The 15939-nt window shown below is 44.6% G+C and overlaps 1 pseudogene; it reads right to left on the bottom strand.

The window, feature by feature from the left end:
• Positions 1 to 1926: 1926 nt before the first annotated feature.
• On the bottom strand, positions 1927 to 2886 carry LOC143889733 (protein FAR1-RELATED SEQUENCE 5 pseudogene; annotated as a pseudogene).
• Positions 2887 to 15939: the final 13053 nt, after the last annotated feature.

Raw genomic sequence — 15939 nt, 5'->3', positions numbered from 1 at the left:
AGTAGGCTGTCCCAAGAAAAAAATAAGGGAAACAGCTGGAGGCATAAAGATTTCATCATGAGGTTGGTGTTGTCAACATCATGAGGTTTTGTCTTTCTCGGAATGCCCACTAAATATTTGTTTACCCATCAATTTTTTTTACTTATAAAAAAGTGATGTAATGCCCATTCCATGGGATGATCCATATCGTCCATTTGACATAGAGGGCTAGGATCATCCTGTAAAATATTTTATTAAGGTTGTGGCCAATCAAATGGACGGTTTGGATCTTTGATTCATCCTATTATGGTGTGTGTAGCCGTATAGTCCAGTTTTTTTTCAAAAAGTGCAGTACTACCGACACTAGGACTTGCGGGTGCGCGCGGGTTGACCCGACCCGACCCGTGTTTTTGCGGGTTGGGTCACCCGCGGGTTAGTTTTGACGGGTCACTAAAACTCAGACCCATGCCCCCAAATTTGCGTGTGGGTCGGGTCGACCCACGGGCCGCTTTTGCCAGGTCTACCTGCAATTGGGTAAAGCATTGCCTCTTTTGTAATCTACAAGGTATGTTGGCCAAGTGATGAGAACTTGGGAAGTCTTTCAATTTGGCACCTCTAAAGTTCATAAGACAACCAAACAAAGTAAAAAGTAGAGCAAGCCATACAATGATCAATCTCAACAATAAGCATGCTCATTCAAAAAAATATCCACTTGTGTAAAAGCTAAGAAAGTCAATTCTTTGACAAGAAGGAGAAGAAATTTGTTCAAAGGTTCTTTGAATGCTTTCCCAGGCTTTATGACTAGCTGTTCAATACCATACAAATAACAAACCAGTTCCTGGGAAACAAATAAGTTCAAAACCATCTATTGAAAACCATGTCTGTTCAAAACCATATAAAAAACACACAAATAACACATCTTCTTGAACCACTCTGCATCTAATCTTTCATGAGAAGTCCTCAACTCCATGCATCCCATGATCAAGTACGAGTAAAAACAATGTCCGAGCCTGTCAATAAAAAAAACTGTAAGAGAAATGAAGTGAGACGAGTACTCGTAGTAAGAGAATAGTTTTGATGATAGAGTTGCACTCACCATTGAACATTTAGACGACTTTTGGTAGCCAAGTGAAGAGAGTAATTTTCCATGGCTTCTTGGTACAGTACAGGAGAGCTGCATCAGAGTTTAAAGTGAGCATTCCAGATGAATAAAAACTATATGGAATGCATAATGACAAATACATTGCATAATTAGAAATACAAAATCAATGCTCCTAATCACAACAATATATGTGTCAATCTTAACTTTTTGATGTTTTTGTGGAAATAGCCTGTCTATTTGGTGAAACTATATATACATAAACAAAATGTCCAGCCAAGTACAAGAAGCTACATGAAGAGACAAATTGAATAATGACAAATACAAAATTTAATGAAATTACAATGATCTTGATTACCTCAATGCGCACTCAAATTCTCTCCATCATCGTCACCCTTGGGTCTGTTTTTGCACATGCTCGCATAATGCCCTTTTCCTTCACATTTTTTACACGTCCTTGGCTTGGGTTGAGATTGTGACGCCTCTAATGGAGATTTAAACCTTGTAGCATTTTTTGGTCGACCCTTAGTTCTCACAACTTTGGGGGCGTGAATACATATCTCGGATGTTTCAATCGGATGATTGGACTGTACTTGGCTGCCACTGCTTTCCAAGACAATCTCTCTGTCTTTCTTCGACTGTTCACATTCCGGCAACCATATATTTAAGTCTTCTTGAATCTTCTTAGAAATACTCTTTTTTCTCGGATGTTCATCTAGTACTCTTTGAACCTTTGATGTAATGCACCATTTCTCAACTGGAGTTAGTTCGTTACTATCGCCTTTACTTGTAGATTCCAAAACATTCACTCGATATCTTGCCCCAATTGTCCACCTATTTAAGAGATATCACTCGGGAAAGGTACGTAAACGCCTCATATCCATTACGCGAAGTATGTGTTTGCATAAAATTCCTTGGGTTTCAAACATTGCACACTCACAAGTAGCATTAACACCTTCAGATGCATCATATACAACCTTGTACCTTCGCCACTCCTCCTCATTTCGCATTTCTACATTGTATTCCGTCATGTTCCCATTCTCAGTCTCTATGTCCTCCCAACAATCAATCCTGGCTAGAAACTCAAGTTGAAACATGTCAAAAATTACCCTGGTATAATACTTTGCAGCATCTGCTTCCAATGTGCTCTTTGTCCTCAATACAGCACGTGATGATTTCGTCCTCCAATCTTCTTCAGCTTCATTTTTCCTGCGATCCACAACGGCCTTTTCATATTGTACCACGAATTCTTGTAAAGTGGTACTCTGATTAACAAATCCATCGAAGAAAGCATTAATGCTTTCGCTACGGGAACTAGAAGTCATTCCAGCTGTGAATGTGTCTCTAAAATAAGTAGGAACCCAGTGCGATCGTAAATCCCACATCTTACCTAACCAACTTCTTTCCTCGATTTTATATTTCTCCACCAAAGTTCCCCATCTCCTCTCACTGTAGATTTTATGTTTCCTATAAAACCAATGATGGTAGGCCTTTGCAAAGTCACTGTCTTCATCTCTCATGGCTGGAACATGCTCAACTAGATGCTTATCGATATGCCACTTACAAAAGCGATGTCTGGTATTTGGGAAAACAATCCTAATTGCGTTTTGCATGGCCACATCCATATCAGTTATGATACAACCAGGAGCCTTGCCAAACATGCATTTTAACCACTCCCTAAACAGCCAAATGAATGTCTCCTCCCTCTCATCTACTAGTAGGGCACACCCAAATAGTGCAGACTGTCTGTGGTGGTTGACTCCTGTAAATGGTGCAAATGGCATCATGTACCTGTTTGTTTTGTACATGACGTCAAATACAATTACATCATTGAAGGTTAGGTATGCCTCTCTCGCTCTGGAAACCGCCCAAAACATCGATCTCAAGTTGCCCTCAACATCTACCTCCACGGCAAACTAAAAATCCGGATCTTCTGCTTGTTTTTATTGGAACCAATTTACTACTGTGACAGCTTCTTTCCCCATATTGTTAGTCCTTTGTTTTCTCAAATGAGATGACACCTGATCTGTTGTGATATCAGAACATGAACCACCGGATGCAATATTAATTGCCCTTGCAATGGTAATAGGCCCTAACCCTTCACTATGCATTTTGTCCATCAAATTCTTACATGATGCTTTCTTATGGAATGTAGTATGCGAATGATGCAAACGTGCTTTGTTAGGAGAAGTAAGATCATGACAATGATCCTGTACAAAACATCTCACTTCCCATTTCCCATCTTTTGTCAACTTGATATCCATCTTTGCCTCACACCCCTCTCTTACAATTCGACGTCGCTTCACTGTCCTATCAATATCTCTCTTGTCATTCTCATTTTTCCTCCCCTCTTTATCACAAACATAACTCTTCCGTATAGGTTCCCCTGTCTTCATCGACTTATTGGTCCTCCATTTTCTGATTCCAAAACCTGAAGCCAAAGCATAAAGATTATAGAATTCATATGCATCTTCACAGTTATCAAAAAGCTGGCCTTCAAATGGTTTGTTAGCTCCTATGCTCCCACAATCCTCCTTAATAGGCGTCTCCAACCCATCACAACATCCGTCACCACTACCAACTTCAACTGAAGCCTCTTGACATTCTTCGTCATCAACCAACTCTAATCTATTACCCTCAGCCACATATAATCCGTCGGCTTGCGACAACGTATCATCAAGCGGAATTAACCCATTTGCGTCGACCTCTACAATAGATAGCCCTAACGGATCCATTACGTAAAAAACATAAACTCAACGAGTAAACCAAAGATCGAACCTAGAAACATCAAACAAAATTAACTATTAAAACGAATAAGATAGCTGATTAGAATTTAATAAATTAAATCAACAGATGAATGCAATGGCAATGTATGGAGAGATAATGTAAAACCCCTGAAAAGTAAAGAAGAAATGAAGAAAGAACTAGAAAGTTTGCATTCTACAAAACTGTTAACAAAATAAATAAGGCAGAAGACTTTTGAATGATTGAACAAAATATTTTCTGCAACACATAATAAACAAGACCCAACAAAATAAATAAGGCAGAAGACTTTTGAATCATTGAACAAAATATGTTAAGTTGAAATTATCAATGACATTTCATAGCTTCAATCCACAATCAACAAGACACACACAAAGAACACAATTACACGCCAGACCACAAAACCCAACAAAATCTATGCTTAAACTCCTTGCCCTGTTTGTTTTGGATATTGAGAATCGATTGCGAGTCCAAAACTGATTATTCGACTCAAATTTAAACGCACATTTGGGCCCAATAATCAGTTTTGGACTCATAATCGGTTCTCAAAATCCATTACAAACATGGACAACTCCTTAAATTTCAAACAAGCACTAAAAATGCATTTGCTGAAAGGTAAAGTCTCCATTCCCATTGAATAAGGCCTAAATTTTATGTCACCGTTTATCAAACCAACAACACTCTCACAAAACAGAGAGTATTCATAAAATTCCTACAAAAACCATAAAAGAAAGATCATAGCAAACCTGAATTTTATACCCACAAGCATACAAGAAACCCATTTTGGTTGAATCCGGTCTGTTGAGCTTAAGCACCTGTACTCACAAACCCATTTTACAACCTAAATCCAGAAACCCAAATCCAAATCTGGTGTGTTGAGCTTAATCAGAAACCCAAATCTAGAAACCCAAAATCACCTATACCCACAAACCCATTGTACAAGTTAAAACCTGCATTTTATATCCTAAAAACCAGTAGAGCAAAAATCTGGGTTTTGGCTTATAAAATCCAGGATTTGGCTTGTAAAATTTGTGATTTTCTTTGCTAGCTGAAAAAAACTCACGTGGGAGGGAGAGTCTGGATGAAAAACATAAACCCAAACCACGCAAACCCGATTCCAAATTAATTACTCATATGAAAAACGTACATGGAGAGGGAGAGACCTGCGAGAGGGAAAATAGCTCGTGGGAGGGAGAGCAACGAGAGGTAGAGACCGGCGAGAGGGGAAGATAGCTCCGACGGAAAATCTGCTTCGGGGAGGGAGAGCAGCGAGAGGAAGAGAGCACCCAGATTAGCTCCGACGGAAAATCTGCTTGGGGGAGGGAGAGCAGCGAGAGGGAGAGACCGGCGAGAGGGGAAGATAGCTCCGACGGAAAATCTGCTTGGGGGAGGGAGAGCAGCGAGAGGGAGAGAGCTTGCAGATTAGGTTTTCTCTTTGAATTCTGTATTTTGTTCCCTTTCGTTTGAACGGACACGATAGCTTAGATCCGACGGCTCTGCAACCATATGCGTTAAGTGAATTGTAGTGCGTAGGGAACTTACCTACGCCAGTGTCTAGGAAACGTTCTCTCATATATATATACTCATGTGGGCACACTTTGTTAGGATGATCCAAAGCATTCATTTGAAAGGCCCTTACATAGATGGGGTATGTACAAAAAATCAGCTCCATCTATGATTTTTTTTTAGGATGATCCTATGGAGCTGATTTTTTGTTCATACCCCATCTATGTAAGGGCCTTTCAAATGAATGCTTTGGATCATCCTAACAAAGTGTGCCCACATGAGTTTGGGGCCCTCGACTGCACCAAGCTTAGGTGCGGTCGACCGCACAATCTTATTCCTCATATATATATATATATAAGTAAAGGATTTCTATGCTCGATCACAGATAAGCTTATCTGCGCTCTGCGCTTGAGTGGAAAAACAGGGGTGGTCCCTCATTGTTGGGGTGATCCAAAAGCATTCATTTAGAAGGCCCTTTCATGGATAGGGTGTCCACAAAAAATCAGCTCCATTGGATCATCTTAGGGCGTCCATTTGTGGGGTGAAAAAATAGGCTGATTAGTGGACAAACAATATCTGTCCATTTTCACCCCAACAAAGGGACACCCTACGATGATCCAATAAAGCTAATTTTTGGTACACACCCCATCCATGATGGGGCCTTTCAAATGAATACGTAGGATCACCCCAACAATGTGGCCCCACCCTTGTTTCCTGCACTCGAGCGCAGATAAGCTATCTACGCTCTCTCTCTCTCTCTATATATATATATATATTGGCAATGATTTCTAACTGTAAATATATATCTATATACTATATAGTATAAGAGAAAAGGAGAGAATTATTTGAATTTCTCCCAAAATTCTATGAGAATTACAAATCACTTTTTTGACATTTTTTAACAAAGACACCCATTCAACCCACATATTTTCAATCCTACCCCCTCCTTTTTGTTTTTGAACAAAGGCACCCATTAAACCCACATAATTTCAATCCTACCCCCCTCCTTTATGCTTTTTTAATTATGGGAACCTCTATGGAATGGAGGGCTAGGATCAGCCTATGGAAATGATTTTCCGGGCACTACCTATTGATGTTGTGTTCCATCACATTGACGGTTTGGATCAACCTATGATGTGGTCCGTACAGTTCTTTGTCGGCCCGTGCATTGCACAGGGTTTTTTACTAGTGTGTGTGTGTGTGTATATATATATATTAAAGTAGCCATAAATGCAATAGAGGGGGTGGCCTAGGGAATAAAATGGGGTCAATATATCACTTCCCAAAAAAGCAATTGCATCAATCAAATGTGATATTACATAAAGGAACAATTAAGTGCGACAAAAAAATGACGTAATTATCAACAGGACCCATGCTTTTATGAAATTATCAACGAGGGACAAAAGAGCTCTTGTCAGTAAAAGCTTGATGAAAATGCCCTTTGTCATTTACAACAAATTTTCACCTTGTTTTTTCCTTCTTCCCTCTTCTTTTACATTTGCAGTTTCAGCTTTTTGATTTTTTACCCTACTATCATCTTCCTCCTTGTTCAGCCACCATTGTTGCTGGCAAGTCTTGAACGTTGAGTTCTTACCATCAATCTCTCTGTATCTCGAAAACTTGACAGTTGAATTTTTTTACCCTACTAGTCATCTTCCTTTGTTTCTGATTTATGTTGTTTACGGTTTAAGCGGTTTGCATTTTAGGGTGTGTTCTGGAGATAATGCATGGATGGCTTCACTCACTTTTTGGAAGACAAGTGGTTGTATAAAAAAATCTTGATGCCATTAGAAGAGTTGCTATAGACAGGGGTTTTGTAGCAGAAGGGGTTTATCAACTCTTTGGAAGGGGGTTAACAACTCTCAAAATTAGGGTTTCCAATTTCCGAATGGGCTTATCCAGTCCTTGAAAATTGTCCTAAGGTACTAGAGTTTTGGAAGGGGGTTTTCAAGTCTTTGAGATTGGGGTTATCTAGTATAAAAATGGGGTTACCAATTTCTGAATGGGCTTATCAAGTCCTTGAAAATTCGCTGAGGGTACTCAAGTTTTGTAAGAGGGTTTTCAAGCCTCTGGTATTGGGGTTAGCTAGTATAAAAAAATGGGGTTACCAATTTCCGAATGGGCTTATCAAGTCCCTGAAAATTGGCCGAGGGTACTGGAGTTTTGGAAGGGGGTTTTCAAGCCTCTGAGGTTGGGGTTATCTAGTATAAAAAATGGGGTTACTAATTTCCGAACGGGCTTACCAAGTCCCTGAAAATTGGCCAAGGGTACTGGAATTTTGGAAGGGGGTTTTCAAGTCTCTGGGATTGGACTTATCTAGTGTCAATAATGGGGTTACCAATTTCCGAACGAGCTTGTCAAGTCCCTGAAAATTGGCAGAGCGGACTGGAGTTTTCGGAGGGGGTTTTCAAGTCTCTGGGATTGGGGTTATCTTGTATCAAAAATGGGGTGACCAATTTCCGAATGGGCTTATCAAGTCCCTAAAAATTGGTCGAGGGTACTGCGGTTTTGGAAGGGGGTTTTCAAGCCTCTAGGATTGGGGTTATTTAGTATCAAAATGGGTTTACCAATTTCCGAATGGGCTTATCAAGTCCCTTATAAACACATTTTTACTTCCTGTTTTTTTTTTTTTTCACTCGTTCATTTTCATCATTTTTTTTTCTTTCTACCCTACGATTCATCTTCCTCATTTGCCATTGAAATGGAGGAGAAATACAACACCCTAAAACAAATGAAAAACAAAACCTAGATTCAGAGACAGAGATGGGAATGAACTAACATTTCAAGTTTTCAAGACTTCCCAGCAACAATGGTGGATGAACGATGAGGAAGATGACTTGTAGGGTAAAAGAAACATAGTTGAAAATGGAAAAGTAAAAAAAGAAAAAAGAGGGAAAGAAGAGGGAAAAGTGGAAACGTAAAACATGTTACTTAAGAAAAGGGCATTTTCGTCAAGCTTTTACTGACATGACCTCTTTTGTCCTTCGATAATAATTTCAGAAAAGCATGGGTTCTGTTGATAATTACGTCATTTTGGTGTTTCCCATTGGTAATTTTTCCTTACATAAAAGGGAAATTATATCACCACTACCATATTTTGATGATCGCACTTCTCACTTTATTAAAAAGTACGGTATGGCATGTTCCATAAAATGATCCAAACCGTCCATTAGATGGGACACAACCTAAGTAGGTTACTTAGCTACTTAAGTTGTGCCCCAAAAATCATTTCCATAGGTTGATCCTAACCCTCCGATCTATAAAGGATTAAGATTAACCCTCTAATGTTCCGTCCCTCAATAGAGTGGAGGGTTAGGATCAACCTACAGAAATGATTTTTGGGTCACAACCTACTTAGGCTGTGACCCATCTAATGGACGGTTTGGATCTTCCTATGGTGCAGGCCATACCGCACTTTTTAATGAGGTAAGAAGTGCGACCATCAAAATACGGTAGTGGTTATATCAATTTTCTACATAAAATTGTTCTATGACAACAAGTTACATGAAATTTCTTCCCCATTCTTCTAATACAATAAGTTAAGCCACCACTGTTTTCCATTATTCTATTACAACAAGTTAGATCAGCTCTTAACCTATATGCAGGAATCTCCTTTATGATCATGATGATAGGAAGAGTTCTACTTGATGGGTATGAAAAACAGCAGCTAATTAGCTGTCGACACGTGGCCCCAGGATGGCCCACCATAAATCCAGCGTCGGCCCAGGGGCAATCCAGTAATTACCTAAGGGTAGGTAAACCTAAACCCGTAAAAGGTCGACACCTGTCCTGGGGTAGATAATCGAACCACCCCAGGTCTCCCTCTATAAAAGGCCTCTCAAGGCTTAGATCAAAGGGTAATAACTTCTCAACCACCACTCTTAAAAACTCGCTCTGCACTCCTGCTCGTACTGACTTGAGTGTCGAAGGGCCTGTCCGGAGTAACGACTCCGGCTTGGTCTTCTGACCTCGTTTGCTCTTGTGCAGGACTCAGCTCCTTCACTTGCTCCTTGGGTCCTCCAGCTCAGCTCTGACGTCACTACCGTATCTGTTACCGATTTTAGGCCTAACAGATTGGCGCCATCCGTGGGACCCGAACTAAAAGTTGTTCGAATCCCCTATACAAAATGGCAGGGCAGAAGAGTGCTCGGGTACCAACTGCCCGAACTACCCGAGCCGTAGTGCCTCGCAAGACCCGGAGCTAGCGTATCGCCTCGCAGGTGGTGGCTCCCTCTGCTACAGCAGAGCAGAGCCCAGCTCATTCAGAACACCTTAATCCCACTCCCACTCCGGATTAAGTGCAAGCTCTCTTCCAACAGATGACTGCTCTTGTCGATCAATACCAACATCTGATCCAAGCGCCTCCCCAACATCCTCCAAAAGCTCCACGACTTGTACAGGAAATGTCAAATGCCCACAGGGGAGAGCCAGCGCTCCCCAGTAGAGACCGGACCCACCACTCATGGCAAGTCCATCACTCCAGAACCAGGCATGCCTATACAGAGCCTCACCACCGCCGGAGGTCACGGTCCCGCTCCACGCGAAAGCACCGGGTCCAAGAAGGTCGCGCACCGCAGGAAAGGTCCCGGCCTCATCGCAAGAGTCCGGAAAGTCACTCCGGCTCTGCTGCGAGCCCATCGGTGGAGAGAAACAAATCGTTGGACCAAGCAAACATTAGAGCTGATCCGATGCTACTGAGGATAGAAGAAATAGATCACCGTATAGAAGAGCTGGCAAAGGATCAGAGCCGGCCTGCTGCGAGGGCGTTCTTAAGTAGAACGCCGTTCACCGACGATGTTATGAACTCCCCGGCGCCCAGGAGGTTTAAAATGCCGATCGTCCCGCAATATGACGGGACCTCTGACCCTGTGGACCATTTGGAAACGTCCAGAACAATGATGCTCCTCCACGGCGCGTCCGATGGCTTTCTCTGTAGAGCATTCCCGACCACACTGACTGGTGCGGCCCGGGACTGGTACTCAAGGATCAAACCGAACTCTATCAGCAAATTTGAAGACTTTGGAGACAATCTGGTCAACCATTTCATGAGCAGCCGGAGGCCAAGGAAAACAACAGCGTCCTTGATGGCCTTGCGGCAGGAGGACAACGAACCTCTGAAGGCGTTCGTCAGCCGCTTCAACAGGGAGGCACTCCAAGTGCCGAATTTGGATCCCTCAGCCGCCATGAACGCGCTCCTCGCAGGCTCTAGATCCAACGATTTCCGCCGGTCAGTGGCTCGCCAAAATCCACACTCACTGGCGGATCTGATGGCCGGAGCAGAGGAATATATAGCAGTGGAAGAGACGCTGGCGGCCCTGGACTCCAATCGGAGGAGAACCTCTGAGGACAAGAACCCTACCAAGTAGCGTAGGGATGATAAGGCCCCCAGAAGAGAGAGGTCCCCCCAGAGGAGGGAAGAGAACTTTACCCCCCTCAACACCTCCAGGAGAAGCATACTGGCCGCAATCGAGGGAGAAGAGTTCGTAAGGTGGCCGACCAGAATGATCTCCAAGGGAAATGAGAGAGACAAATTGAAGTACTGTTGGTTCCACAGGGATCACGGGCACGACACAGACGAGTGCTGGCAGCTCAAGGAAGAAATCGAGCTGCTGATCGATCGGGGATATTTGAAAAAGTATGTCAGAAGTGACGGCCACAGAAAAAAGCGCAGAGAGAAGAGTCCCCAGGGCCAGAGCCCTCGACGGTCACAGCCCCCCTGCCCTGGACCGATCTCCCCTGGCATCCAGTCCACGACAAGAGGCACGCCGGTCCCAGCCAAAGGGGGTCATCACCAAGATTATGGGCGGACCGGCTGCTGGGGGCACATCATCTGTTGCTCGAAAATCATACGCACGCCGAGTCAACGCCGTGCACACATGCAGCAAAAAGATGAAGACGGAGAATGAGATCTCCTTTTCAGATGCGGATCTTGACAACTTGATACTGCAACACGACGACGCCCTGGTCCTAACTATGCTCGTCGTGAACTGGGAGGTGAAGAAAATCCTTGTCGACAACGGGAGTTCAGCAGATATCCTGTACTACCATGCTTTCCAGAAAATGATGATAGGTGACGACCGTTTGAAGCAGGCAAACTCCGATCTGTTCGGTTTCTCAGGGGAGGTCGTGAAAGTGGAAGGACAGATTGAATTCCCAGTCCTCGTCGGAGAGCCGCCCTGTCAAGCCTTCGTGATGGTCAACTTCCTTGTAGTAAGGGCCACTTCGGTCTATAACGCTATCTTGGGATGACCCGGCTAGAACTTAATCCGCGCAGTCGCTTCAGCGTATCACCAGAAAATGAAGTTCATAAGGCCAAACGGCGTGGGAGAGGTCAGAGGAGATCAACTACAGTCCAGGGAGTGCTATGCCATGGCACTCAAAAGGCAAAGATGCATCGAAATCGTTGCCAATTGAACTACTTGATCTGAGACACGAAGCCCAGGTGACTGAACCCGCCAAGGACCTCAGAAAATACTATCAATAGCCTGCCGCCCGACACAAAAGCGGATGCCATTGTATTTACGCTTGTGTGGATAATGAAAAAAGGTTACTGCTTCTTTGCAAAGTTCCGAGTTCCTCAGATCATGCCGCTGCTTGGTTCGCCCCGACTCGTCTCCACAAACACCGGGAGCGCACTCCTGGTCGGGAACAGTCCCGCACAGAAAAACCAAACCATCTCAGAAACCCAGTTCACTAAAACTTGGGTACTCGCTGCTTGGTTAGCCCCGGCTCGTCTGTACAAAGACCGGGAGCACACTCTTGGTCGGAACGGGCCCGCGCAGAAAAATCAAACCATCTCAGAAACCCAGTTCACTAAAACTTGGGTACTCGCTGCTTGGTTCTCCTCGACTCGTCCCCACAAAGACCGGGAGCGCACTCCTGGTCGAGAACGGCCTGCGCAGAAAAACCAAACCATCTCAAAAACCCAGTTCACTAAAACTTGGGTACTTGCTGCTTGGTTCGCCCCGGCTCGTATCCACAAAGACCGGGAGCACACTCCTGGTCGGGAACGGGCCCGCGCAGAAAAACCAAACCATCTCAGAAACCCAGTTCACTAAAACTTGGGTACTCGCTTCTTGGTTCGCCCCGGCTCGTCTCCACAAAGACTGGGAGCGCACTCCTGGTCGGGAACGGGCCCGCGCAGAAAAACCAAACCATCTCAGAAACCCAGTTCACTAAAACTTGGGTACTCGCTGCTTGGTTCGCCCCTGCTCGTCTCCACAAAGACCGGGAACACACCCCTGGTCGGGAACGGGCCTGCGCAGAAAAACCAAACCATCTCAGAAACCCAGTTCACTAAAACTTGGGTACTCGCTGCTTGGTTCGCCCCGGCTCGTCTCCACAAAGACCGGGAGCGCACTCCTGGTCAAGAATGGGCCCGCGAAGAAAAACCAAACCGTCTCAGAAATCCAGTTCACTAAAACTTGGGTACTCGCTGCTTGGTTCGCCTCGGCTCGTCTCTACAAAGACCGGGAGCGCACTCCTAGTCAGGAACGGGCCCGGGCAGAAAACCAAACCCTTGCAAAAACCCAAGTTCAATAAAACTTGGTCATCCTAAGTCGTTCAGAACATCTCCAGCCAGACTGGATATAACGCATGGGTAAAACTTAACCTGAAGAAGGGTAAGTTGTAGCTCATCTGTTTTTCAGCCGACCTCAGATGGACGACCTGAAATGGCTGACCTAAATCAGTTTCCACTTCATCCGTTCCTCAAGCCGACCAGGATATAGCGCAATGCGCTACAGGACAAAATTCTGGTCATCTTAAGCCGACCAGGATATAGCTTGATTCGCTAAAAGACAAAATTCAGTCCGGCCCCAGCCGACAGGATATAGCGCAATGCGCTACAGGACAAAACTCTAGTCATCTGAAGCCGACAAGGACTAGGCGTGATTCGCTACAGGACAAAATTCTGGTCATCTCAAGCCGACCAGGATATAGCGCAATGCGCTACAGGACAAAATTATGGTCATCTCAAGCCGACCAGAATATAGCTTGATTCGCTAGATGACAAAAATCAATCCGGCCCAAGCCGGACAGAATATGACGCGTCCGCTAGATGACAAAAATCAGTCCGGCCCAAGCCGGACAGAATATGACGCGTCCACTAGACGACAAAAATCAGATTCCCTAGGCCTAAAAGACGGCTTAGCCGGACAGATTTTCCGGGCCGGACAGACGACTTGGCTGGACAGACGGCTTGGCCGAACAGATTTTCCGGGCCAGACAGATGGCTTGGCCGAACAGATTTTCTGGGCCGGACAGAAGGCTTGGCCGGAAAGATTCCCCAGGTCGGACAGACGGCTTGGCCGAACAGATTTTCGGGGCCGGACAGACGGCTTGGCTAAAACAGATTTTTCGGGCCGGACAGACGGCTTGGCCGGACAGATTCCCCAGGCCGGACAAAATATGACGCGTCCGCTAGATGACAAAAATCAGTCCGGCCCAAGCTGAACAGAATATGACGCGTCCACTAGACGACAAAAATCAGACTTCCCAGGCCGGACAGACGGCTTAGCCGGACAGATTTTTCGGACAGATTCACCGGGCCGGACAGACGGCTTGGCCGGACAGAATTTTCGAGCAGGACAGACGGCTTGGCCGGACAGATTTTCCGGGCCGGACAGACGGCTTGGCCGGACAGATTTTCTGAGCCGGACATACGGCTTGGCCGGACAGAATATGACGCGTCCGCTAGATGACAAAAATCAGATTTCCTAGGCCGGACAGACGGCTTAGCTGGACATATTTTCTGGACAGATTCCCCAGGCCGGACATACGGCTTGGCAGAACAGATTTTCCGGGCCGGACAGAGTTTCCGGAGAGATTTTTCGGGTCGGACATACGGCATGGCCGAACAGATTTTCCAGGCCTGACAGACTGCTTGGCCGGACAGAATATGACGCGTCCGTTAGATGACAAAAAATCAGATTTCCCAGGCCAGACAGACGGCTTTACCAGACAAAATTTCCGGACTGACTTCCAGGCCAGATGGACAGAATTTCTGGACTGATTTCCAGGCCGGACAGACAGAATTTCCGGACTTATTTCCTAGCCGGACAGACAATTTCTGGACTGATTACCTTGCCGGACAGACAAAATTTCCGGACTGATCTCCAGGCCGGACAGACAGAATTTTCGGACTGATTCCCAGGCCGGACAGACAGAGTTTTCCGGACAGATTCCGCAGGCCGGACAGACGGCTTAGCCGGACAGATTCACCGGACAGACTCCATAGGCCGGACAAACAGCTTCGCCGGACAGACTCCCCCCGTTCAGGAATATAACTCATCACACTTCCCCAAATCACTACAATGACTTGGAGAACTGGGGGGCAACTGATGGGAATGAAAAACAGCAGCTAATTAGCTGTCGACACGTGGCCCCAGGATGGCCCACCACAAATCCAGCGTCGGCCCAGGGGCAATCCGGTAATTACCTAAGGGTAGATAAACCTAAACCCGTAAAAGGTCGACACCTGTCCTGGGGTAGGTAATCCAACCACCCCAGGTCTCCCTCTATAAAAGGCCTCTCAAGTCTCAAATCAAAGGGTAATAACTTCTCAACCACCACTCTTAAAAACTCGCTCAGCACTCCTGCTCATACTGACTTGAGTGTCGAAGGGCCTGTCCGGAGTAACGACTCCAGGTTGGTCTTCTGACCTCGTTTGCTCTTGTGCAGGACTCAGCTCCTTTACTTTGGCTCCTCGGGTCCTCCAGCTCAGCTCTGACGTCATTGCCGTATCGTTCCGATTTTAGGCCTAACACTACTCAACATAATTGGTTAGAGGAGCTTGTTTCCTAACCAACAGAGTCTTCTCTACTCTTTCTACAAGAGACCAGGTTCGTGATTCTGATACTTGATGATGCATTCTTAGAATTTGAAGAAGCTGCCACTATAACACTTCATTTGCCTTATGTTCTACTCTTGCTTCATGAGGACATGGACTCAAATATAGCATCCGCTCTCTAATTTTCTTCTTCAAGAAGTTCTCAGTTCTTGCTCCAAGAGGAACATAGAGTCAAATACAGCTTCTGGCTGGCATTCCTTCTGTTCTTCTCTTTCTATCCATATCTGCATAGATCCATATCCTGTCTCTTATATCCACATCCACTTTGAGTAATGAATAGGACCTGGAGTTCATTACATAAGATCATTAATTCTATGGTGGATTTTATCATTAGATTAAGATTGATATTTTATCCTTTCTTTGTTCGTGAGGAATAACCAGTTAAGGGCTCTCCCAGTGCCCACACTATAGGGCTTAACTTATCCTAAGTGTCTCCAGATAAAATATATAAATTTTTTCATGTAATGTATTATTTCATTTTTTCATGTACTTTTTTTAATTATTTCCATAATATGAGTTTCTAAATAATTTTAATGTAGTTTATGTACATAATTTATGCCAACTCTCTCTCTCTCTCTCTCTCTCTCTCTCTCTCTCTCTCTCTCTCTCTCTCTCTCAGACAGTCAGACGCAATGGAGCTTTGAATGTTCTTGTCATTTAGTTTTGGGCAATTGAAGCGCCTGCGTACAAGAAAAGTTAACGTACACCGGAGAAATACTAACTCGGAAATACATGTATTAGC

The sequence above is a fragment of the Tasmannia lanceolata genome, unplaced genomic scaffold (assembly GCF_043159265.1).
Source record: "Tasmannia lanceolata isolate RefF3 unplaced genomic scaffold, GAP_Taslan_0.1 ptg000002l, whole genome shotgun sequence".
Classification (NCBI taxonomy): Eukaryota; Viridiplantae; Streptophyta; class Magnoliopsida; order Canellales; family Winteraceae; genus Tasmannia; species Tasmannia lanceolata.
This window is presented reverse-complemented; position numbering and strand designations above follow the sequence as displayed.